Here is a 25,062-nt window from a genome sequence, read left to right as displayed (position 1 = left end):
ATAAAAGGCAACACCTAACGACATATTCTGAGCAAGGCGGCACATGAGTACGAGCAGAACTTCCGGGACGCAGGCACACCTACTGGAGCAAAGCAACGGACCAAGGGAAGAGAGAAGCGGGTTGAAAACCTCAGGATTTCCCTAATGGAGGTTGTTGCCTCCGACAGGCTGTGAAACACATGTGGAGAAGGCCAGTTCCCACAAGTGAAGATTGCATTGTGTTTCAAGGACGCCAGAGACCCTGCCGGGTGAACGATAGAGTTGGGGATGCGAGGCCAGGCCTGTGGTACTAACCTTGACTCGTAAATTGGAAGTAGCAAAAAAAAAGAGACACAAACAGCCGGTGAGTTAGTAAGCGACCTGAGAGACCGGTGTGTGTGGAAGCGAATTAAGTAGCAACATTATATTGCAAGTGAAAGTTGCATGCATGTGAATGAGACACGAAAAAAGGCAGGCATGTGAGTGAACTTTGAAACAAGGACAGCTTTGAGATCAGAGTGGTCCGGTGAAAAGAAGTAGCCCACTCGAAAATCTATTAGAATAGAGCACAGTTTGGAACAATAAAGCAGATGATCAGAAAAAGTGAATTAAGCAAGGGTAAACGTGAATTTTGAGATTTTGAGTCAAAGTGGTCCTGCGGTGGTTTGTAAAGAAAGCCACGCACATTCGAAAGTCTTTGACGTCCAAAAGTGGTCCGAGCCAGACAGAGGGAGACCCGAAGTATAACAAGCTTGGGGAAGGGAGCCCCCTTGCAAGCTTGTGTTGAACTTTGACATGAGAGTTCTGAACCAGACAGAGGCGGACGTACATGAACTGTGTGGTCAGAGGTCTGAGCCTGTCAGAGGGGGACCTACGTGAACTGTGTGGTGAAAGGTCTGAACCCGGCAAAGGGGGACCTTTGTGAACTTTGTGTTGAAGTACTATTTTTGAAAGACAAGAAAATAGACTTTAACGTGTTAGGCAAGGCAGGCCTCAATCCACGTTTTGGAACTGTTTGTAGTGTTGGAAACCAAGCCAGAGTGTGTCATCCTGCCTACAGGGACAGCCTTACTCCGTGAGATATAACGTGATGGGGAGAGCTGGTTCAACCACATTTATTCTTTTTAAAAATTGATTTATTTGTACAAGAGCTAGGGCAGGCATGAGGCTTTATCAGCATGTGCCATTTTGATTTGATGGACTCCACTACATACTGAGGGAGAAACAATCACTACATACAAACCTGGGCGTAAGGATATCTGGGCTAGAGAGGTGGTGCTTGTAGATGAGAGAGAAGGACGGCCATTGGGCCCATCCAAATTTCAATAAAAAGCCTTGAACCGCCTCTGTAACTTGAAGTGATTATTGTGCCATCTGTGGCATGTTGTGTCATCGTGGGATCTTCTAGACTCCAATTCAGAGGTCATTCATTGCCATCCAAGATGCTGAGAATTATGAGACTGAGAAGTATGGCCCCGCTTCCCACCAGAGTAACAGAAGGCGCTCGAGGGTGTGACCTATATGGCGATGAAGAAGTGACTATCCTACAGGTGGGAGCAGGAGTGATCGACTGAGATTACAGAGAAGGAGAGGTGACGGTAATCCTATTAAACCTCGGGAATACTCCCTTCATACTGAAACAAGGCCAACCTATCACCCAACTTATATGCAAGAAGATACTGTTCCAGACATAGAGAAGGTAGAAACAGTGGAAACCACAGACAGCGATGAAGCAGAGTTTGGTGAAGTGACTGAATCACAAGAAACAGAAGTCCAAACCTGAGGCTTCCTACCCAGGATCACTTCCATTGAGTTTGCATATGCTCAGAAGGTGGATCTGCTCCTGGATCAAGCTCAGAAGAAGTTGGTGTCAGAGGTCGAGAGCTGAATGGTGAAGACTCCCCATTTTGTGGAGAAGAGAGGACTCCTGAATCAGGTCAATGTGAACTACAGAGGTGATAGTGTTAAATATCACCAAATATTGGTCTGGAGTCAATAAAGAACTAGCCCACTCCAATCTTTTGACAGGGCATCTTGGGCTGGAGAAGATGCACTAGGCACTGATCTCCTTGCATTAAAGTTCCTTTCGTCTTGGGATTTCACATATACAACTTCTCGTGTGATTTACTGTTCACCCTGGGTCCTGCTCTGCCGGGCTCAAACCCACTTTAACACAAAACCTTCAATTGGTCTCTGTTAAATGACTCCAATCAAGCAATCCCACTAAGTAAGTGCCTGGTCTGGGATGCCCAAGGGAAGCCCTTATTTATATATTTTTATGTCCAGTTCGTGTCCTCTGGATGACAACCCTTATATAACACCCCTCTCTTAGAATCCCCCTGACCCCACTGAGCCAAGAAGTAAGTTTGTTTTGCAAATTTAAAAGGTTTATTTGAGAATTAAACAATATATATATATATATCGCACTTTTATAATAAATTAATAATTGATATCACACTTGTGAATATGAGCAGTAATCAGCAATAGGTAATCCTACAATAGCACAGTTCTGGTGACTTATGACTAGGAACAGGGGAATAAGGTATCAGAGAATGCTTTATGGTTTCAAGGAGATGCAAAGATGAATAAAAGACAGTACAGAAATAACTTGATATGATTTCAGCAAAAGATAATGTGATCACTTTTTCTTTGACAATTCAATCCCCCCCTATTCAATGTAAGGAGATGGAACTAACACACACAATTCTCAGGAATACACACAAATGCAATACAAAGTTCCAGTTCCCCCCAGCGAGCTTAGAGGAAAACAGGTATGATTTTAAACACAGGCAAAATCCTTTTAAATGTGGTGGCAATGAAGTGAAAAATATACTCAAATTGCTTTTAATTCCCTATAGGAGGTTCAGGGTGAGTGAGAGATACTTTAAATCAGTTCAGGCCAGCCCTATCAATGATTCAGGGATGGTTATCAAGTTGAAAACAGAATTCCGTGATGGAAGCAAAAGATAAATGTTTTCACACGTGGCTGGAATGAAGCAAAATGTCAAATCGCGGAAATTTAGTCATGTGCGTCGAGCGCAATTACGGAGGCACTATAATGATTAGCAAGTCGGTTTGGGGCTCGTTGGGAAGCTTAGAATCTCAGCTTTCTAGGACAGAAATTTCGTTCCTAGGACAAACGGTTCCGGAGATACAGACGATTTTGTGAAGGTAGATTCTAGAAATGAAATTTTAAAGTTCAGAATGACAGTAGACAGTTTTGCAGCTTTGAATCAAAAGAAAGGACACGATTTCTATGATGCAGTTCTCAATAGGTTAAAATAGTTTGAATTAGATTATATTAAACTAAGAGATTGGGTTTTGCATAGTTCTGGCTGAGTACTCACACTATATTTTGGACAGGAATGCGACTTTGTCACGGATCGGGTCAGGATTGGCTGCGGTTCTCTCGCCACTGGGTACTGGTTCTGCGCACAGCGATTTGGGTCAGCTCTCAGCGATCTGGTCTGGGTCTGGTCTCTCTGGATCTCTGGTCTCTCTGGATAATTCTTCCTTCTGGGTCTGCTACCGTTCTGGCAAAAGTTCTTGGCAAAGAATTCAAACAGCTCGCCGAGCTGTTGAATAGTTTGCAAATGATTTGGAGGCCTGCTGAAGAGAACTCAGCTTGTGGGTTAGGCCTTTGCTTTAAGTTCTGGAGTCAGAGTTCTAAGTTCTGGTCTCTGTCTTGCTGGGGTCAGTCCGGATCTCTAGATGTGAAGTCGTCTGTCAGCGTGCTCCGCAAGGAAATGGAAATTGAATGTCCTTACCTGTCCTGCACAGTCTCCTTTTATGTGTTTAGAAAGTGGGTGGGTCGGCTCATTCTGCATGCCCAACCCTCTCAACTTATCATTGGCCAGTTCCCCCTCTCTCCCTTGATTGGGGGAACTGAGTTGTGAGTCAGGGTGATGCTGCCATTTACAATCTATTGAAGAAACGCCCCTTTGCTTTTGCTTTAGAATTCATTCTCATAACTAAACATATTTCCCAAACGCACAAGTGGTTGACATTACATGTACAGATTGTAGATGACTTAAGGTACATTCTGGCCCAACTCTGATCTTCCTAGGGGCTTGCATTCAAAAATGGCAACTTATTTTCATTTTTAGTTGGTTTACCAATGTTAAATCTTTACCAAAAATTACACAAATGTACACCCCCCCTTCTCCACATATTCCAGTAATTTACTAGGTCTCTAGCATAAGCACAGTGTCTGCAGTATTAATAATTAGCGGGGTTCGGTCCTAGAGCATCGTACGGAATTGAGTTTAGACTCAAATTGTAGGCACATTTTCCATTTTGTGGACCCCCGAATTGCACATTTCTGTGAGCTTAATACAAGATTTTATAAGCAATTTAATCAAACATACATTTGCTGCAATATGAATTCACACTCCAGTCTGGCTCGCCCCTAGGAACTGGGAGAGGCAGGGATCCCATGTCTCTCCTACCAGGCAGAGCTCTGTTTACAGTCAACACCCAAATCAGCATATCCTTGTCATGATGCCTACCTCCAAGGAGCCAGGTCCGACCCAGCAACCCCAGAGGCAGGCATCATTTCCCCCAGCGGAGTGCCAGCGGGCCCAAGCTGGGGCCCTTTGGACTCAGTCCTGGCGCCTTAGGCGCCAGGCTCATGTTGGACCTCTGTCCTGGCACCTTAGGCGCCAGGCTCATAAAGCTAGACATGTGTTCAAGTGTTTTAATGTGCACGTACCTGATGCAGACCATGCTGCCACATCCAGGCCCTCTTGAGGCCTGAATAGGAACTACTTTACCTGTGGGACTACTTTCCACCCGGGTGTGGTCGGGGAAGGATACATACCTGATCGGAGGAAGGATACACACTTGGAACTTCTTCCAAAGCTATTTAAACCACACCCGATCAGCAACTCACGCTTCGCGTTGTTCTGCTCCTCGCAGCTGGACGCTCACTGTGTCAGCTCCTGCATCTGGACTTCAGCCACGCCTGTCAGCATCCTGGGTCACCTGCAAAGGGAGACAAGAGACCTACCAGCTAATCTGCACCACGGAGACATCACCGACGATCCTGAAAGGGAAGACATCATTTTTAAAAGCATTTCGTTACGATTGCTGCAGCGCTGCATTTCACTCACCTTTCCTGGGTTCCTCCATCTTCAGCAGCGATCATCCGGATACACAGCCACTTCCCAGAGCCTAGAGACAAAGACAAGAATAAGAGGTGAGAGAAGGAAGGGAATAGGAAAAGCTCAGTTTCCTTCTAAGACTTACCTGTTGGGTCATTCCCATTTCATTTCGGGTCTTGCTGCTTCCAAGCAGGACCCCGACCCCCAGGGACGTCATTTGGGGGTCGCCAGAGGTCGCAAGAGCGACCGCTGCTCATTGGCTTGCGACCGCTGTCATTCTCTCGCGACCTCTGGCTTTCCCCCAATCGGAATGTAGGGTCTGAGGGGGGGCGTGGCCACAGCTAGCAAGCACAGAGTGGCGTGTGCGCAGGGTTCCGCCATTTTGTCCACTTGCAGCACAGCACACGTGTTTCTTCCTGTCCTTGTGGCTGGCTGCCTGCGTGTGCCGTCCTCGGAGCAAGCTCGATGCTCTCCTGCCCGGGCAAGTTGCAATACGGTAAGAAATGAGCGAGGGGTGAGTGTGTGTTCTGTCTGTGCTGGGGCGGGGGGCGGTTGCCGTCCGGTGCTAATTCGATTTCTTGTGTCGCAGTTAGAGGGAAGAAACAGTACGTACCAGGAGAGAGGGACCAACTTAATAATAAGGAGGTATGTATATTGGGTGTCGGTAGTGCGGCTCGCCATCTACGGGTTGGGGGCTGGCAGATAATGCGGGCATCATCATGTCGTGTTGTTTGCTTGATGTTGTTTTTGTAGGCTTTGTAAGGGCACAATGTCGATATGGGCACAGGCATGGTTGGGGAAGGAGTTTAGCATGCAGAATATGCACAGGTCTGGTCGCAGGAATGTAGTCTACCAGGCAAGGTTGGGGCGATGGGCGGGGGTGCAGCGCCACATGAAGGGCAAGGTTCAGATAGTCACTGGGAGCGTGTATGCCTGCCTCGTTCCTAGTCCTGGGGAAGCGCTTACTGCATGCAACGCGGGGGGTTTAGCCCAGAGCAATGGAATTTAGTAAGGGTTTATGCTTCATGTCACGTATATGCGCCTTGAATTAAGGCACTATATAAATAGCACATAATTATCATTATATGTAGAATTACCAATGCATCAAACTGAAAGGGTAATATGGGGAAGTGGGGAAAAAGGGGCCCTGGCATGTTTTTAGGTGCATTCTGGGTGTTGTGGTTTGCGCTCACGTGGGGCAAGATGTTGGGGGTGGTGGAATTGGTCACAGGTTACCAAATTACCATAGGCGTGGCATAGAAATAATATTCTAATTGAAGGAGCTGTTGCGGTTTTGCCAAGGGCTATAGGTCTGCGGGTAGTTGGAAGGGATGGATAGTCGGTTGGGGGAGAGGGGAGTGGTGAGCAAAGGAGATGGGGAGCTCTGGGGCGAGTGCTATGTGAATTGGGGTGGAGGGGGGGAATGGCATTCAGGACGGTGTGGCCAGGTCACAGGAATATCAAAGGGCCGACGGACATGCAGGCAAACGAGTTAGATAGAACAGCCTGCCTGCGATATCCAAAATCCAAAGGATTCCTTTAGTTTATGGTTTTTGTTTGTGCCGAAGTGTGACTACTGTAGCATGTTGTACATGGGTGCCGGTTCACAAATGTATCGCAGTTTTCCCAGGAGTGATGTGAAATCAACAAAACAGTAGGATAAGTGGACAGCCTAAATATGTGTTTAACTTGTGTGCCAAGGGACCACCATATAACCTGGAACCTAACATTTTAAAAACGTTATTGGTTTTATTAAGCAGTAGAAAACTTAGCACGATAGCCTTTTTAAAAATTCTCTGGCAGTAGCTAATAATAAAGCAACAAACATTAGATTGTACAGAGTCAGTAAGTGCTAGTGAGTGGCGAAAAAAGGAACTAGTGGTACTTGCACTGCATCCAAAAAAGGGCGTAATGGTAAGACAGATGGGGGAGCGGTGTTGGAGGAGGGACAGCGCGCGGCAGGTCTGGGCTTGAGTCTTGACTTTGGCTTTTCAGTGTTCAATGGCTCTTTTTACATTGTGGCCAGACCACACATTGACTGGAACAATAAACTAATGGCACTAGATTCATCCCTGGCAGCAGAAATATCAAAACAATATATTCATAAATAGAAATATGTATACGACTATGCATGCAAATTAGAAAAGATACTATTTTAGATACACAAATCTGCAGTACTCTTTAAATATACTTTAAAAGGAACACCTCGTCGGTTCTACCAGGAATCAAACCTGTGCCATCAGATTACACACAGATCTCTGAAGACAATGCTTACCTCGCTGAGCTATATCACAGCTTGCCATTCCTGCTCTTGTTGGTTCTTGTATAGAGCTACCGCTGGGATAGTCTCTTTAGGGAGAAATGGTGGTACATTTGTGTATGCGCAATTCTGCTTGCACGTTCACTACCAAGATCATTACTTACATGCCATTCTTCCTGCTTTGCCATTGACTATACATACCCTCATTGGCCTAAATTTGTACTTCTGACTTGAATATATTCTAGATGTAAATACTTGGTAGACTTGTAACTCTATGTACTTTTTCACGTGTAACTGTAACTATGTACTATATTGTCTGCACACCTTCTTGTAACTAAGCTTTGAATGCTCTTATGCAATGCACCCGTATACCTTTTGGTCTGGTGCGCAATACAAGTAATAAACAAACAAACGTGTGCAATCACATGAGTGCCACGCAAATATAGTACAGGCGGTTTTGCACATGGGGTTAATGTGATTGTGTAAATGTACAGTTGCAAAATTTAGTTTCATGACATCTTTGTGGCCAGTTGTAATGTCTCCAGATGTTACAGAGAAAGGCTGTGCATTGCAGTTCATCTGCCCCACTGTCTTTGGATTCCCACAGTGAGGGCCTCCTGTAGAAAAATACTTGAAATGTTTTTTCCTCTTGAGTTATGCAAGCACTTTGAAGAGACACAGGAAGATGATCAGTTAGCAGTATTTGCCAATGCACTAATGAAGCCCATTTTAAACTTAGCTATAGGTTCTGAAGGAGATGAAAATCGGTGACGTCTGGCTGTTTTTTGCAGGAGTAATGAAGTCCATGAAACCACTGCAAAGAGTACAACGCAACACTGAAGGTAACTTGTTGAATCAGAAGAAAATGGGGTAAGCGCCAAAATCATTGAAGACTGTGGATGCCATTGACTAGAAGAATGCATGTTCTCGGGTGAAATATTCTCCCTCTCCCCTTTTATACTTGCTTTCCCCTATTTCCATACCCGCCTATCTGCCCCTGTCCCCCCAGAATGTGATTTTGCTCTCTAGTCCTGTTGAAATAACAGGGCAGATCCACATAAAGAGGGGATTTGGATTCATACACTTCCCATGGGAACAAGGGCCTTGACACTGCTACATATGATGATCCATTCTTGTATGAAATGTCACAATACAGTGATATCGTAACCATATTTTTCTTAGTGTTATGAGGGATAATTCTTTATGATGCCACTTCCTGTGATGTCATGTGAGGGCGTGGTCAAATGGCATCACTTCATGTGATGTCACAGGGGGCGTGGTCAAATGACATCACTTCCTGTGGTGTCACTCTGGGGCGTGGCATTGTGATGTCACTTCCGCTACCCCTGGCATTTTGGTGAAATGACGTCCCTGCCGACCCCTATGGGGAAAAAAGACAAAGACATTAGATGAGCGAATGCAAAAACATTACCTGAGCGCTCATCTAGGACTTACCAGATCTTTACTGGAACTGCACGTTTCACTTCCGGTCTGCGCCATATCTCCGGCATTCCGAACCTCGGCCCCTATGGGGAAAAGACATCAACATCAGCGCTTTGTTGCAAGAAGTCTCCAAAGGAATCTTCATTCATCACCTGAAAAAAGACAATGAACATTATCATTTAAAGCTTGAACTTTTGAACTTGCAACAGAACTTTTACAGCGCCTTACCAGCATAATCAAGCTTACCTGAACTCCCATCCAACCTCAATCCAGTGAAGTAACTGGGTTCAACGCGCCCCTGCGTCAGAAGCAGGATGGAGAGCTCGTCCTTTCAGACCCTAAGGTGAGACTTCACGGGGAATCGTGGAAGGGTATGGTGGAGGGTTGGAAGAGAGTGGGAGGCTTGAGCATAACTCAGTCAGTAGGTAATACTCCCTTTTCACGCACAGGGGAATATTCCTGCGAGCCGGAAAAGCCAGAGTAGAGGGCCCTTCCTGTCCATCTTCAGAGTCCTGCGCTTCACCATTGAAGAAGCATCAGCACTCGAAGCCAGACCTGCGCCTCCGTGGGAATCAGGTGAGCGTTACAGAACGCGAAGCCTACCCACAATTTCCCACCCGGGCGCTATGGAGACTTCCGAGACTGACCAGCTGGCCCAGCTTTTGGGGGAATTACGTTGCAGAGGTGCACTCAGCCCGCCAGGAGACTAACGCTCTCAAAAGAGAACTGATCTTATCTAAGGAAAGAACTGATGACCTACCCAAAAGGTTAATACAGGCCCAGGCAGGGCACACTCCTTTACCTAATTCCGGAGACATTTCCACATCAATGGGTTTGAGTAACCCTGTACAAATGAATCTATCTGGACACATGCCTTTGGCCCCGCCTGAACGTTTTGCGGGGGATCCCAAGAAATATGCCGTCTTTATGAACCAATGTCGTTTACACTTTCTATGCAGACCCGGAGCCTTCCCTAACGACCAGACCAAGGTAGCCTTTATACTATTTTACCTCAGTGGCAGTGCTGCCGATTGGTCTATTCCATTGGTAAATCAGGATGATCCCATTCTCCAGAATTTTCAGGGCTTCCAGGCCAGCATGGAAAGATTGTTCGCTCGACACTCTCAAGGACAGGCCCTTGATAACGAACTGCTATCCTTGCGACAAGGTAATCAGGATCTTCTGTCCTACATAGCCACCTTTAACAAACTGGTTGTGGAAACTGGATGGCCAGAAAGCAAAAGGATCACATTGTTTCATCGAGGCCTGCGCGGAGAGCTTTAGGATGTTCTAGCTCAGATAGTAAACCCACCCCAGGTCTGCGCAGACTACATTGACTTGGTGGTTCAACTTGATCACAGACTTCAAAATAGAAAAGCAGATCGGTTCAAGTATGAAAACCGAGCACCGATCAAAACCCACGCTACCTCCAAGAGTACCGACGTATCTGAACCTATGCAAATCGGTGGTGTTAAAGGACCTTTAACGCAGAAAGAATGAGAGAGAAGGCGGCAAATGAAACTTTGTCTGTATTGCGGGACTTCCGGTCACTTTCTTCGAAATTGTCCAGTTAAACCACTTAAGAAGGTGGTTGGAGCTACTGATAATGAATTAGAGACACCTGATTCGGGAAACGACCTAGCCCGGCAAGCGTAGGGGTCCGCTTGCCGAGCTTCAAAACTAACTCTTTGACCTTGCATTTCGTCATGCCAATGGTGCTCGTGGACCCAAAACAGCCTCAGCAGTTGCATGCTATAAAAGCATACATCGACAGTGGAGCTATTGGAAATTACATAGACCGTGAATTGGCTTCCAGGATTAAGCTTCCTCTCCGCCCGAATGTAACCCAAGATGTCATTACTACAGTAGATGGAACCGAAATAGCCTCAGGGCCTGTAACGCATTCCACTGTTGAAGTGACACTGGTGGGTCAGGATGGACATCGGGAAGCAATCGTGTTTGATGTGATCAAGGCCCCACAATTTCAAGTCATTCTTGGAATTCCTTGGTTAGAAACACATAATCCCAGAATTGACTGGCGAGCAAAGAAGATAAGTTTTCCTGATTGTGAACCAACTTGTTATCCAAGAAATCCAGCTATGGGTCTAGCCACAGCAACTTCCACCCCTGTACAGCTACCGTCAGAATACCAAGAATTCCAAGACGTTTTTCAGAAAGAACAGGCTAACACGTTACCTCCCCATCGGTCTTATGATTGCCAGATCGATCTGGTACCCAATGCTCAACTACCTTCTAGTAGGATTTATGCTCTTACGGAACCTGAGAACCTGCATTTGCGTCAGTATTTAGATCAGTACCTAGCCAATGGTTTTATTCGCCCGTCCAAGTCTCCTGTCTCTTCAGCTCTGTTCTTCGTGCCAAAAAAAGAAGGCGACCTTAGAACGTGTATAGACTATCGCGCCCTAAATCAAATAACGATTAAGAATCGTTATCCTCTGCCCTTGATCCCTGAGCTTATCGACCAGGTGAAAGACGCTGTGTGTACACCAAGTTAGATCTCCGAGGAGCTTATCACCTGGTGCGCATAAAAGAAGGCGACGAATGGAACGCTGCATTCCGCACCAAATTTGGGCTCTTCGAATATCAGGTGATGCCCTTCGGTTTGTGCAATGCACCTGCCGCCTTTCAGTACTTTATGAATGATGTTCTTCGGGAACTTATCGATGTCTGCGTCATTGTTTACATTGACGACATCCTGGTGTACTCTTCTTCAGAATCTGATCACAGAAAACATGTTAGGGCAGTTCTTGAGAAACTGCGCCAGCACAGACTATTTGCAAAACTCGAAAAATGCGTTTTTCATACCACAGAAGTTGAGTTTCCCGGATTCATCCTGACACCTCAAGGAGTCCGAATGGACTCGCAAAAGGTGGACGCCATCCTCAAATGGCCATCTCCAAGCTCGGTGAAGGGAGTTCAGAGCATGCTCGGCTTTGTCAATTTCTATCGAAGATTCACCCCGGAATTTTCCCGAACAGTCCAACCCATCACCGCTCTCCTAAAGAAAAACAAACGCTTCGAATGGACTCTTGAGGCTGAACAAGCCTTCCAGGACCTGAAAACCAAATTCACCTCTGCACCTGTATTGAAGCACCCGCACCCAGATCTCCCGTACATAGTGGAAACCGATGCTTCCAGTTCGGCCATGGGAGCTGTCCTGTCGCAAAGAGACCCAAAAACTAACCAACTACACCCAGTGGCCTTTTGGTCCAGAAAATGTTCTCCTCCTGAAATCAACTACGCAATTACCGATAAAGAGTTACTGGCCATCAAATCTGCTTTCAAGGCTTGGCGTCACTACCTTCTCGGGGCAAGACACACCATCACCGTAATTACGGACCACAGAAACTTACAGTATTTAAAGACGGCCAAAGCTCAATCTTCACGACAACTCCGATGGGCTCTATTCTTTGCAGAATTTGATTTTGTAATTACCTATCGCCCTGGCTGCAAGAATGGAAAAGCAGACGCCTTATCCCGGATTGGCATGGAAGAACCTAATTCGAGCTTAGAACCTGTGCCCATCATACCTGAGCAAAGAATTTTAGGCTTAACTTCATTGCAATCTATTGAGGATATCCAAACGCAAGTAAAACAACTTCTAGACTCTTCAACCTTACTGGAATGGAGTCAAAAGGGTCCTCATTACACCGTTAAGGATGACTTACCCTACTTCCAGGAGCGGTTGTTTCTGCCAAGTAAAGAATTGCAAGAACTTGTTATTGCCCATCATCATGAATCTTTAATGGAAGGACACCCTGGTATCGCTAAAACGGAGGATAAAATCAAACGCCACTTCTGGTGGCCTTCTTGGAGAAAAGACATAAAGTCTTTTGTACTGTCTTGTGGAATTTGCGCCCAATACAAGGCTCAAAAGAAAAGGCCAGCCGGCCTACTTCAACCCTTGGATATTCCACCGGCACCATGGCACACCCTGTCAATGGACTTTATAACAGATCTGCCTCCTTGTGCTGGTTACAACACAATCCTTGTAATTGTGGACCTATTCTCCAAAATGGCCCACTTTATCCCTTTAAAGGGTTTGCCTTCAGCTTCTACCGTGGCCAAGAAATTCCTGGAGAATATAGTTCGCATACATGGTTTCCCTTCCATTTTAGTCTCGGATCGTGGAAGTCAATTTATCTCACATTTTTGGAAGAAGTGTTGCCAACTAGCACAAATAGATGTGCGGTTATCCACCAGCCACCACCCCCAGACCGACGGACAAACCGAGAGAACCAATCAGACTCTCGAGCAATATCTTCGGTGCATGTTACACCAATCCGAGTTAAATTGGAAAGACATCCTTTGGATCGCAGAATATGCATACCCCCTTTTATACTTTGTATGGTCACCATCCTCGGACCTCTGATCTAGATCCACCTCTGACCCTGGAAATGCCCGCAGCAAAATCATCTGAATTCCACAATAACCCGAGCCTTCAAAGAAGCTGCAACTCATTTACAGCAAGCCAAGAAAAAGTATAAAGAAAACGCTGATTTGCACCGAAGTAAAACTCCTCCTTACCAAGTAGGAGACCAGGTATGGCTAGCAACTAAACATCTACCCCTCAAGGGCCCGCGAACCTTCAATCCCAGATTCAAAGGACCTTAGCCCATCAAAGCTATAATCAACCCAGTGGCCTTTAAACTGGATCTACCGTCCAACATGCGCATTCATCCAGTTTTTCATGCATCACTTTTGAAGCCAGTACAACCAGGAACCCGATTGTCCAAGCCTCCAGATCCAGTTCAAATTGAAGGGGAATTAGAATTCGAAGTTAAAGACATTTTAGACTCCAAGGTGGTAAAGTCGAAACTCTTCTATCTTGTTGACTGGAAGGGATATGGACCTCAGGAGAGATCGTGGGAGCCTAGTAACCATGTCCACGCACCTCGATTAGTACAAAGGTTTCACCGGAGATTTCCGAACAAGCCCAAACCCCCGGAGGGAAGAACCTTGGGAGGGGCCTTGAGGGGGGGTACTGTCATGATGCCTACCTCCAAGGAGCCAGGTCCGACCCAGCAACCCCAGAGGCAGGCATCATTTCCCCCAGGGGAGTGCCAGCGGGCCCAAGCTGGGGCCCTTTGGACTCAGTCCTGGCGCCTTAGGCGCCAGGCTCATGTTGGACCTCTGTCCTGGCACCTTAGGCGCCAGGCTCATAAAGCTAGACATGTGTTCAAGTGTTTTAATGTGCACGTACCTGATGCAGACCATGCTGCCACATCCAGGCCCTCTTGAGGCCTGAATAGGAACTACTTTACCTGTGGGACTACTTTCCACCCGGGTGTGGTCGGGGAAGGATACATACCTGATCGGAGGAAGGATACACACTTGGAACTTCTTCCAAAGCTATTTAAACCACACCCGATCAGCAACTCACGCTTCGCGTTGTTCTGCTCCTCGCAGCTGGACGCTCACTGTGTCAGCTCCTGCATCTGGACTTCAGCCACGCCTGTCAGCATCCTGGGTCACCTGCAAAGGGAGACAAGAGACCTACCAGCTAATCTGCACCACGGAGACATCACCGACGATCCTGAAAGGGAAGACATCATTTTTAAAAGCATTTCGTTACGATTGCTGCAGCGCTGCATTTCACTCACCTTTCCTGGGTTCCTCCATCTTCAGCAGCGATCATCCGGATACACAGCCACTTCCCAGAGCCTAGAGACAAAGACAAGAATAAGAGGTGAGAGAAGGAAGGGAATAGGAAAAGCTCAGTTTCCTTCTAAGACTTACCTGTTGGGTCATTCCCATTTCATTTCGGGTCTTGCTGCTTCCAAGCAGGACCCCGGCCCCTATGGGGAAAAAAGACAAAGACATTAGATGAGCGAATGCAAAAACATTACCTGAGCGCTCATCTAGGACTTACCAGATCTTTACTGGAACTGCACGTTTCACTTCCGGTCTGCGCCATATCTCCGGCATTCCGAACCTCGGCCCCTATGGGGAAAAGACATCAACATCAGCGCTTTGTTGCAAGAAGTCTCCAAAGGAATCTTCATTCATCACCTGAAAAAAGACAATGAACATTATTATTTAAAGCTTGAACTTTTGAACTTGCAACAGAACTTTTACAGCGCCTTACCAGTATAATCAAGCTTACCTGAACTCCCATCCAACCGCAATCCAGTGAAGTAACTGGGTTCAACGCGCCCCTGCGTCAGAAACAGGATGGAGAGCTTGTCCTTTCAGACCCTAAGGTGAGACTTCACGGGGAATCATGGAAGGGTATCGTGGAGGGTTGGAAGAGAGTGGGAGGCTTGAGCATAACTCAGTCAGTAGGTAATACTCCCTTTTCACGCACAGGGGAATATTCCTGCGAGCCGGAAAAGCCAGAGTAGAGGGCCCTTCCTGTCCATCTTCAGAGTCCTGCGCTTCACCATTGAAGAAGCATCAGCACTCGAAGCCAGACCTGCGCCTCCGTGGGAATCAGGTGAGCGTTACAATCCTATTCAATGGAAAGAGTCTATTGTGTCGGCTGAGGTCAGCAGGCCAGGGGGCCACTCTGCATTTGGTTATCATGTCCATGTGATCTCCTGGGCTGTTGCTGGTAAGGGCTGGTGTGAATGCTTCTCATGGACAGAGGCCCTTTGAACTGTTAATTGAATCAGCCTGCCTCCTGGGAACAAACCTTTGAAGTCCCAGTTAGCTCAGGATCCTCTTGCATTCCTGAGATACAGTTCTACTGTCAGAGTTTAGACCGTTAGCGCTGGCTTGTGTCCAAAGCTGTTACTGCACCCATTTTTTTAGGAGTTGTCTTGAATTAATGCATTTCAAAAAGGGATTTTTGCTTGATAGTATATGATCCTTGCTTAACATTGTTTTGATCGGAATCCTTACAGTAGAATAGAGTAGAACACTTGACCAGGGTTGAATTTCTGTTTGGTGGTTTCGTGCCCATGATTTTAGCAAATTTTTGACATCAAGAAAATTAATTCCCAACAGTTCTGGGTTGCTTTTGGCAATCAGCATTGCCATTCCCAATGGTTTCAGGCTACTGTGTGTGTAGCCCAATGGTGGTTTTAGGCAGTGCCCTTCTGTGCTCACAAACATAGGCAAAAATGGGTGGCAGCCTATTCTTCATGTTTTCCCTGGGCACTTTCTGGGGAGTTCTGGCCATCATGATGTTTTCAATGCCAGTAATGCACAGTTTTGTGGTAGGGCTTGGATGCACGGGTAAAAACATCCCACATTTCCCTCCGCCAGGCTCGGACCAAACTTATCTACTTTTCCAAACTTTCTCTACTTCATCAAAATCGAAGACTTTCGACTGTGCACAGGACTTTGCTTGACCCGTCGCAGGATCACTTCAATTCACAATTACTTGTTCTCTTCTTGATATAACCTTTTTCTTACTTTCACTTTTGCCACCTCTCAGCTGGATACCTTACAGAGACCTTCGATTGAGCACCCACGGGGTGTTGGGCCACTCTGTCAAAGGTATTGTATCTTGCTTTAAAGTTCAGTCACTCATTAGCAGTTCACCTTTATTTGCGTCTCTTATCATACGCGTTTTTAACTATGTTCGTTCCAGCACTCACCATACAATGTTGCTGCTTGTAACCTTGGCTTCAGCACAGACCGGTCTTGTATCAGTCTCCCAAACTCAGTGGCTGTGTTGATTTCACTGATGCTGCTTTGTACCAAGCCAAGGATAGTACCACGACTGCTGGTGATTCTCCCTGCCTTGATTATTGACGCAGGAGACTCTCCGCTATCTCCGACACACAATGCACGATTCTCTGGCCTGGTTTCCTGGTCACGTTCTATTCTCAAGGTTTCTGGAAAGTATTGGTTCCATATCAAAAAGGTCAAGAGAAACTGAGAAAGGAAATCGACGAACCCCTGGTCTTTAACTTTTCGGTGCTCCACAGTGAAACAGTAGGGTTGCAGGTCTAGGAACCATTGCATGACTCAAGTCCTTTCGTTGGCTTATCCACACTAATGGAGAATGATCAGTGACAAGTGTGAACTTCCTTTCTAGGAGATAGTGGACCTCATTACGACCCTGGCGGTCCGTAATGAAGGGTGCCGGTACGGGACCGGCACCCTTCATTACGGGAGCGCCTATTCCAAGGTTCCCTTTGCGGGACCTGGAACAGACGTCTGGTAAAACCAGACGTCCTTTCCGGGTCCCGCGAGGGGAAGAGGGAACTAATAACAGGCATTTGTAATGTGCCCGTTATTACCTCCCTCACCATTCCCATTGAGCCCTATGGGGGCTCAAATGGGAATGGGGAATGGTTCCTTCAAGGAGGAATTACCGGGTCCTCCAATGTTGGAATGACCCGGTAATTCCCCATTGAAGGAACCCGGTATTGGTGCCCAGTATGGAGGCAGCCATGGCGCTAATAGCACCATGGCTACCTCCATACTCATAATGAGGCCCAGTATCTTAGATGGGTGATGGCCCATTTGATGGCAAAGTTCTCTAATTCTAACACAGAGTCGTTTATTTCAAGTGGGAAGAGTTTTCGAATAGTGAATAGGATAGGGTGTTCTAATCCATCACAAACCTGTGACAAAACTGCTCCTAACCCTGTAACACAAACTATTTCAAAACATCTACTTCCTTAGGATTGGGTTCTGGCACAAGGGTTTGTTTTAAACTGTTGTATCATACATCATCCTCATCAGTCCAATGAATCTTCTGGGGTTCAGCGTTCTTTAATTTGTCTGTCAACCTAGCTGTTCTGTCCAAGAAATTAGAGATAAACCTATAGTAATAATTGATTAATTCTAAGAATGTTTTGAGGTCTTTCTTTGTCATGGCGTGGGGGTATCTAGGATGGCTTTCACTTTTCTTGTTGAGGCTGGCCACTGCCATTACCTACAAAGAAGCCAAGGTATTTCACAACTGATTGAGCCAGCTTACATTTGGATGGATTGTGAGTTAAGCTGGCTTCTCTGAGGGCTCTCATAATAGTAAAGAGAAGGAAAAGATGGTCTTCCCAAGTCTTACTATCAATATAAGCCCCACAGAAATTGGAGTAGAGCTGTAATATCCTGTTGGAAGGTGGCGGGAGTCCAGTGTAGGCCAAAAGGGAGGACTTTGAACTGGAATAGTACCAGGGGTTTTGAGAAAGCTGTCTTTTTCCTATCAGGTCCATGTACTGGGACCTGCCAGTCTAGAGTTGATAGGAAGGTTGCATTTCCGAGTTTATCAATCAATTTGTCTATGCGCGGCATAGGATAGGCATTGAAGTTGGACATGGCGTTGACCTGTCAGAAGTCTATGCAAAACCTCCATGAATGATAAGGTTTTGTGACCAACAATAGGGTAGGACCATAGGCTTGAAGAGGGTTCGATATTATTTGCCCTTAGCATTTTGTTCACTTTCTCAACCACTATCTGTCTATGGGCTTCCGGGAGTATATATGCTTTCAAATTGACAATTTTTCCTTTGGAGTTCTAATATAATAAGTGCCTTGCACTCTCCCTGGTTTCTCACAGAATACATTGGGGAATGTCGTGACTAAATCTTTTTAGTGTTCTTGTTGTTGACTAGATAGCGCTTGGGGAATTAATTCAAAATTATCTATTTCCTCTGGTATCAAACAAGACAGTATCAAGGCAGTGGCTGCAGAAGCATTTTCTTTCCACTCTTTTAAGAGATTGATGTGATAGAGGTGGGTCTTTTGTTTCCTGTCAGGTTGGGCTATTTTATAGGTACAGGTCCCTGTTTGCTCTAGTACTTCATATGTCCCATGCCACTTTGAGACACATTTATTTTCAGGTAGGTAAGAGGACTAATACATTTTATCCTATTGAAAAAGATCTTAAGTTTACCTTGTTGTCGTAGGTGGACTTTTATGTTGTGCTTGGACTTTTTCCATGTGAGTATAGACTAGACTTCGAACAAGTTTCATATGGTCTCGCAATAGGGTAGCCGTTTGTGAGAGGGAAATAGGTGCCTCTTCTCTTTCTTCCCAGGTCTCCTGGATCATGTCTAGAACATCTCTTGCTTCTGTACCATAAGTAGTTCAAAAGGAGAGAATCCGATGGATGCCTGAGGGTCCTTCTTACTGCAAATAGGGTCCAGGGAATCATGCAATCCCAGTCTTTCCCATTCTTGTCTACCAGCTTTCGTGGGATCATATTAAGTGTTTTGTTAAATCTTTCAACCGTCCGTCTGTTTGGCGGTGGTAAAGTGAGGTTCCTAAAATGGAAATATGGAGCAATTCCTTGACTTCACTCATGAGTTTGCTAATAAAACAGCATCCCTGATCCATTTGAATTTCCTTGGGGAAACCATCCCTGGAAAAATATGGCAATAGATGTTTTAAAATGTGTTGGGTTGTGTTGTTCCGCATGGGGAATGCCTCTGGGTATCGGGTAGTGTAATCAACGATTACGAGGACATAGGAAAGACCACATTTCTGACCTTAGGAGGCAGGTCCACTGGCTGCCCATTAGGCAGAGGATCATCTTTAAAATCCTCTCCCTCACCCATAAATGCCTCCATGACCTTGCTCCCCCCTACCTCGCCCAGAGAATTTCACGACCCACCTGGGCCAGGCCCACCAGATCTGCCTACACCAACCTGATTTCTACCCCCAAGACTTGTAGAGTACGTGCGGGCGGCTCGAGCTTCTCAGCCCTAGCAGCCTCAAATTGGAACGCCCTACCTTCGCACCTCAGGGGGATTGACTCTCACCTAGCCTTCCGCAAAGCCTTAAAAACTAGGCTGTTTGTCTAAACCTACCTGCCTTTATATCTACAGGCAGACACACGTCATTTGTAACTATGCTCCGCTCCTCTCTCTGTAACTAAGTACCTTATGTTTTCTATGTTTACATAATCTTGCTGCTTAAGCCTTCATGTAATAGCGCCTCGATGTCTATGGGCTGCAGTGCGCTCTATAAATGTAAAAAAAATAAAAATAAAAATAAAATAAATATTTGTTACCCAGTCTAGAGGTTTCCAACGGTACAATGATATCCATCCCAATTTGGGAGAAAGGGACTTCTATTATTGGTAAGGGAATATGCTTACTGGTTTTCTGGTTTTCTGACATATTTCACATGTCTGAATGAAGTTCTTTACATCAGCATGGATGCCTGGCCAGTAAAACTTCCCACTGATGTGTGCCTAGGTCTTAGATTGTTCTAGGTATCCCTCTGTCAAATGAATTTGCAACCTTCTGGTGGGCTTTAGAGATTATTAACTGAGTTTTACTTTGGCCTTCTCTGGAGGCTTCCTTTCTATACAGTAATCCTTGCTTTAGGAAGAAAAAGGGACTCCCCTTCTCTAATCCTTCCCCTTCAGCAATTACCTGCAAGAAAGTCTCTGAATGTGCTGGATCATTTTGCTGGGAAAAGGCTAGATCAGGGAGGATGGTATTCTTCTTCCCTCTTTGCCTCAGTGGTAGATGGTTCATCAGCTTCCCCAAAGCCTAAAGTACCTCTCTCAGTTTCTTCTGGTTCACACTATAAAACGGGGAAAACGAGCCTTTTCAAGAATTCCCTGTGCAATTTTGTCCCCATGATGTACTTCAAATGGAGTTTCACCATGGTTCTGTAGGCGAACCTTTATGTCTCCCCGGAAGGTGGGATCTATGTTACCTGCTAGGACTATGTAAGGAAGGCATGGTTATCAGAAGTACAACAGACACACAGAGTACAATTCAAGGGTGTATATTGAACAGTATATGGGTGAGATACATGCCTAATCTAAACCTAAATCTAATATAGGAGCAAGCTACGACCATCAAAGTAAAGAAAACGCTGTCCTAGTGGTGCCGTGTCAAAACAAAATGGCCTATACTAATAAACCAATTGCCAAATCCTTACCCTACATAACAAAAGGGTGCAACACAATGATATGTATAACAAAAGAGTGTAGTACAAACTAAAATGTCAAAAAGCGTTTCAGTAGTTCAGGACTGCTGAACTAGTTCACTGCTTTCCTCATGTTACATCCCGGGACAAGGTGGAACAATTGCATGACTGTGAGCACCCCTTGAGTCTATAGGCATCAGTAAGCAGTTTCTTCAGAAAAGGCAGGATCCCTCGAATCAATACCCTTTGCTCGGCATCCCTCTGTCAGGTTCACTGTAGCCTTCAAATCACAGTTCTGTTAACTTTACCAGTTCTACTAGCTTATAACACTCAGGAGCTCTTAATGTCTGTCACTTTCACTGATTCACCCAAGTCTGCCACCTCCGGACTCTGACCTTCCTCTGTAGGCACTTCTGGCTTACCTCGATCGAGCGCAAGCCTTCAAACCACTAACTTCAAACTTGTTACTATGCTTTCATTTCAAAGTACTTGCCAGTTTAATACAGAGACTTCCGATAGGCGATCACGTCTCACTGGGTTCCACATATAGTTAGACTCCTGGGGGCGATTACTAAAATCTCAGTTTTCTCTCAGTTGAGCTTCAGCCAATTTTCTGACATCCAAAACCCTACAGATACTAAACATGATCTTAACTTGCCAGGTGGAGTAGACGCAGGAGAATCAGCTGAGTGTCATCAGCGTGGGTGTAAAAGCAAAATTAAATTAGCAAGAGGCTGAAAATAGAGGTTAAAATGAAGAGGGGACAAAGAAGAACCCACCACAAGTGATAGGAACCGATGTAGATTGAAAGAGAAATTAAGAAACCGTTTGCAAACAATCTGATCAAAAAGAAGAAAACCAAGTGAGTGAAGGGCCAACAATGTCCTTTGCTTCCATACGTCTAAGAAGAGTGAAATGGTCAATCGTATTGAAAGCCGCAGAGTGGTTAAGCAGAGTAAGAACACCGAACTCACTGTGGTCCTGAAGCATGGCCATGTCATCCATAACAGAAATCATCATTGATTCCGTCCCTCCGAGAGGTGTAAAACCTGCCTGAGAAGGACAGAGAAGAGAGTTCGACTTAAGATAATGAGAAAGTTAAGGAGTAACAATAGATTCCATAAGCTTCTTCAACATTGGCAGGAGAGAAATGGGCCGATAGCCTGGTCTAATTGATCAAGATGGGATTTCTTTAAAAGAAGAGTGACCAGTGCATGTTTTAGAGGGTCTGGAATACAGCCAGTCAGGAAAGGGTGACGCAAAGCTTTATTAAAAAGAGAAATAGAGTTCGACGGACAATCTCAAAAAAGGTATAGAGGAATTGGGTTGAGTGGCGATGAGGATTTAAGTTTGCCTAACACTGAGGCCACCATCTTATGTGTAACAGATTTAAACTGAAAGTATCCATCGAAGTCATACTCCATTGCATGATCTGCAATAAAGGTGGGAGTTATGTCAGTCAATCCCGCACAACCAATTTGGTGACGCATTTTACAAATACTTTCAATGAAGTATGTACTATTTGATGAATCTGATGATGTCATCGCTCCTTTCCTGGAGGTAGGCTCTCCTCATGTGGCCAGGGCATGGCAGTCGCTACTGATCCTGACCCTGGGAGTGGCTATGCGGGGGAGGATCACATGGAGAGAGGCAACCATAAGGGGGCGAGTGAGACATTGTCAGATAAAACAAGGTATCCATCTTTCCCTTTTAGTGAGGTCTCCTCAATTCCTCATGCCTTTATGAAATATTGTTATGTGGAAAAGGAGACAGCAAACACAACTGACTATTCTCTACATGTACACAACCCAATCTATACTACTGGGAGGAGGAAGAGGGACGGAGCGATGAAGATCCACAAGAGGCCCGAAAGCCAACAACTTGCTCTAGTGGTTGGAAGGTGTGGTGCCGTGGGGGGACTTTTAAATCCCTCACAGCTGATGCAGAGAAGAAAGAGGTACCTGACAGGAGCGGACTGTGGTATGCAAGCGCAGGGCTACAGAGGCTTGCAGCATTCTGGGAAATGCTGTTCCCTGAACACTAATGAATTAGAGGTTTGCCAGGGTGAGGTCTGAGACAGCGGGCGGGTGTTGGAGGATAACAGAGACTAAACAGGGAGGCAAGCAGAAGCAAGACATTCCCACGAAGCTGTTAGGACTCGTTCCAACAATTGGTCCTTATGGCAACAATGGAGGAGAAGACATCCGAACTGAGTCTTTACCCTCTCAAAATGGCACTCTGTTCATTATACTATTGGCTCTCCTATTAGCATTCTAGCCTCTATTCAAGATGGCTGCCACCATTCATCGCCATAGCAACAGAACACGGTGCAACAGCTCACTTAGGTGAGACGGAAGGTAAGCTTGTTGCGGCGCTTTGCCCTGTTTGGCACTGACGCTTTGTTCTCATTGCTACGAGTCCTCCTACTCTGCTCCTTTCCTCCAGCTGGGTTTACGGCTCCTCCGCTACCCTTCCTCCTCGGATCCTCTCTGTGTGTCTAGCTCCGCTGGGTTGGGCTCCTCCCTTCTAGCAGCCAATCACGCATCTTCTTTCCCTGCTCGAATTCTGGGGCTGGGGCTGTTTCTTCTTTCTATCTGCGCTCTATTCCATCCCTCTTGATCTTCAAATTCTCTGTCAGGTGTCCCGGACTGAACTTCCCCCTGCTTGTATTTGAACTTCCGGCTTGCCTTTTCCACTCTTTGTTTTTCATCTTTCCTCTGGGTTCTCTGTCCTTCCATTGCAAGGACTTAAGCATTTCCGCAATTGTCCACGATTTCCTACATCAAGGACTGCCATGTTATTCAGCTGGATTCCAAGACCCCATTAAAGGATCAAGACTAAACTACAGGACCTTCAGGGGGTTTTGCCGCAGTGGTTTTTCCCCTATTTCAGTGCCTGGTCCGTTGAGTACTCTCCTCCTAGTTTTCCCTTATGGAAGGTGAGTGTTTACCGAGGCTTTGTCCTATTACATCATCCGGAGAGTCTACAACTTGCCAGCATCAGGCCAGGTTAGTTTGTATTACCCACAGTCCTTACAGAAGTGCCAGCAAGCAGCAGCACCAACCAACAGTGTGAAGAACTCCGAAGCAACTACCTCAACCTGGTGAGTCCAGTGGGAAGAGTTGGGATGCAGGGTCGCTTCACGGAGAATGCCACTGTCACGATTCGCTCCTTTAGCTCCCGTTCCCACCACTTGGGGGCATAATTTGGGGTTTATTCCCTACTGGACTTTCCTTCGGAACCTTATGCTGCCATGCTGTGATGAAGTGGGAGCCCTAAATCCTTATTTTCCAAGCTACTTCCCTTCCGGATCCATTGTCGGTTTTTGGCAGCCAGCATGCTGCTTTAATCCAATGACTATGCTTCCCAGAATGCCTGGCCCACTGCTTCATCTCCACCCTTACAGGACAAGGTTGGTTGGAGGATAGGCAACACCTGTGGCTGCAGGTACAGCAAGCAGAACACCTGAGGCGTGTGCTCGTTAAGCAGCTTTAAAAGCCACAGTTGGCTTCAGTCCAGCGCTAGTCATTGATGCAGTGTTCTTGTTTGTGACTGGTTCCTTGTTCCTTGTTCCTTGTTGCTTGTTCCTTGCTCCTTGCTCCTTGCTCCTTGCTCCTTGCACCTTGCTCATTGCTCCTTGTTCCTAGCTTTGTGCCTAGTTCCTAGTTTCTATTTCTTGCTCCTTATCTCTGGATTTCAAATTTAATGTGCTTAATTGATTTCTGCTTCCTAGATGCCCTTTCTGTCTTCCTCTGTTTGCAGGCAGCATTTGTCAGTGCTTTCCGTTTTGGTGCAGCCCAGTTTGCCTGTGTTCTATATATCTTTGACTTTGCCCTTTGCTGCTGTAAACCTTGATGCTTTAGTCTTTCCTCTTTATTGATTTAGCTTACTGCCCTTTTCCTTGGATAGGTGGGGGAGGATTGCCTTTGTAATTACGTTTTTCTCTGATCCTGTTCCTTTACTTTCTCTTGTAATCCATTCCAGGTTTTCCCTTGCACTTCTGCATTTATTTCACATTGATTATTAGCTGTGGTGTGCTGTTGTAGCTAGCTCCTGTCCCGAATACCTATGTTTTCCTCACTATTCTGTAATCACTATTCCTACTTGCCCCTTGTCTTGAGTCTTATGTATTTAGTTATCCTCCCATTGCTGTTATAGCCTTTCTGGGTCCTTGTTTGATCAACAGAGTTTGTGGGCTTGCTGACATTCAAGTGGTATTTCTGGTCCTCTTGAGTACTGTTTTTAAGTTACCTTATTCAATACCATCAAGAGCGTTAGCTCACAGATCCTGTCGTTGCTTGCCCTGTATGTGGGTTTAGCGTTGTCATTACCTGTAACAGCAATTGTGGGTAAGGAGCTTGCCGACTTTCCTTGCAGTCATAAGGAGCTTCTAAGTGCTTACCCCACATCCCTTTTCATATATTTGCATTTTTGCCACACTCTATTTGCACTGCTGGGTTTTAGTATACATGT

Source organism: Ambystoma mexicanum, chromosome 3q (genome assembly GCF_040938575.1).
Source record: "Ambystoma mexicanum isolate Mex_15411 chromosome 3q, UKY_AmexF1_1, whole genome shotgun sequence".
Classification (NCBI taxonomy): Eukaryota; Metazoa; Chordata; class Amphibia; order Caudata; family Ambystomatidae; genus Ambystoma; species Ambystoma mexicanum.
This window is presented reverse-complemented; position numbering follows the sequence as displayed.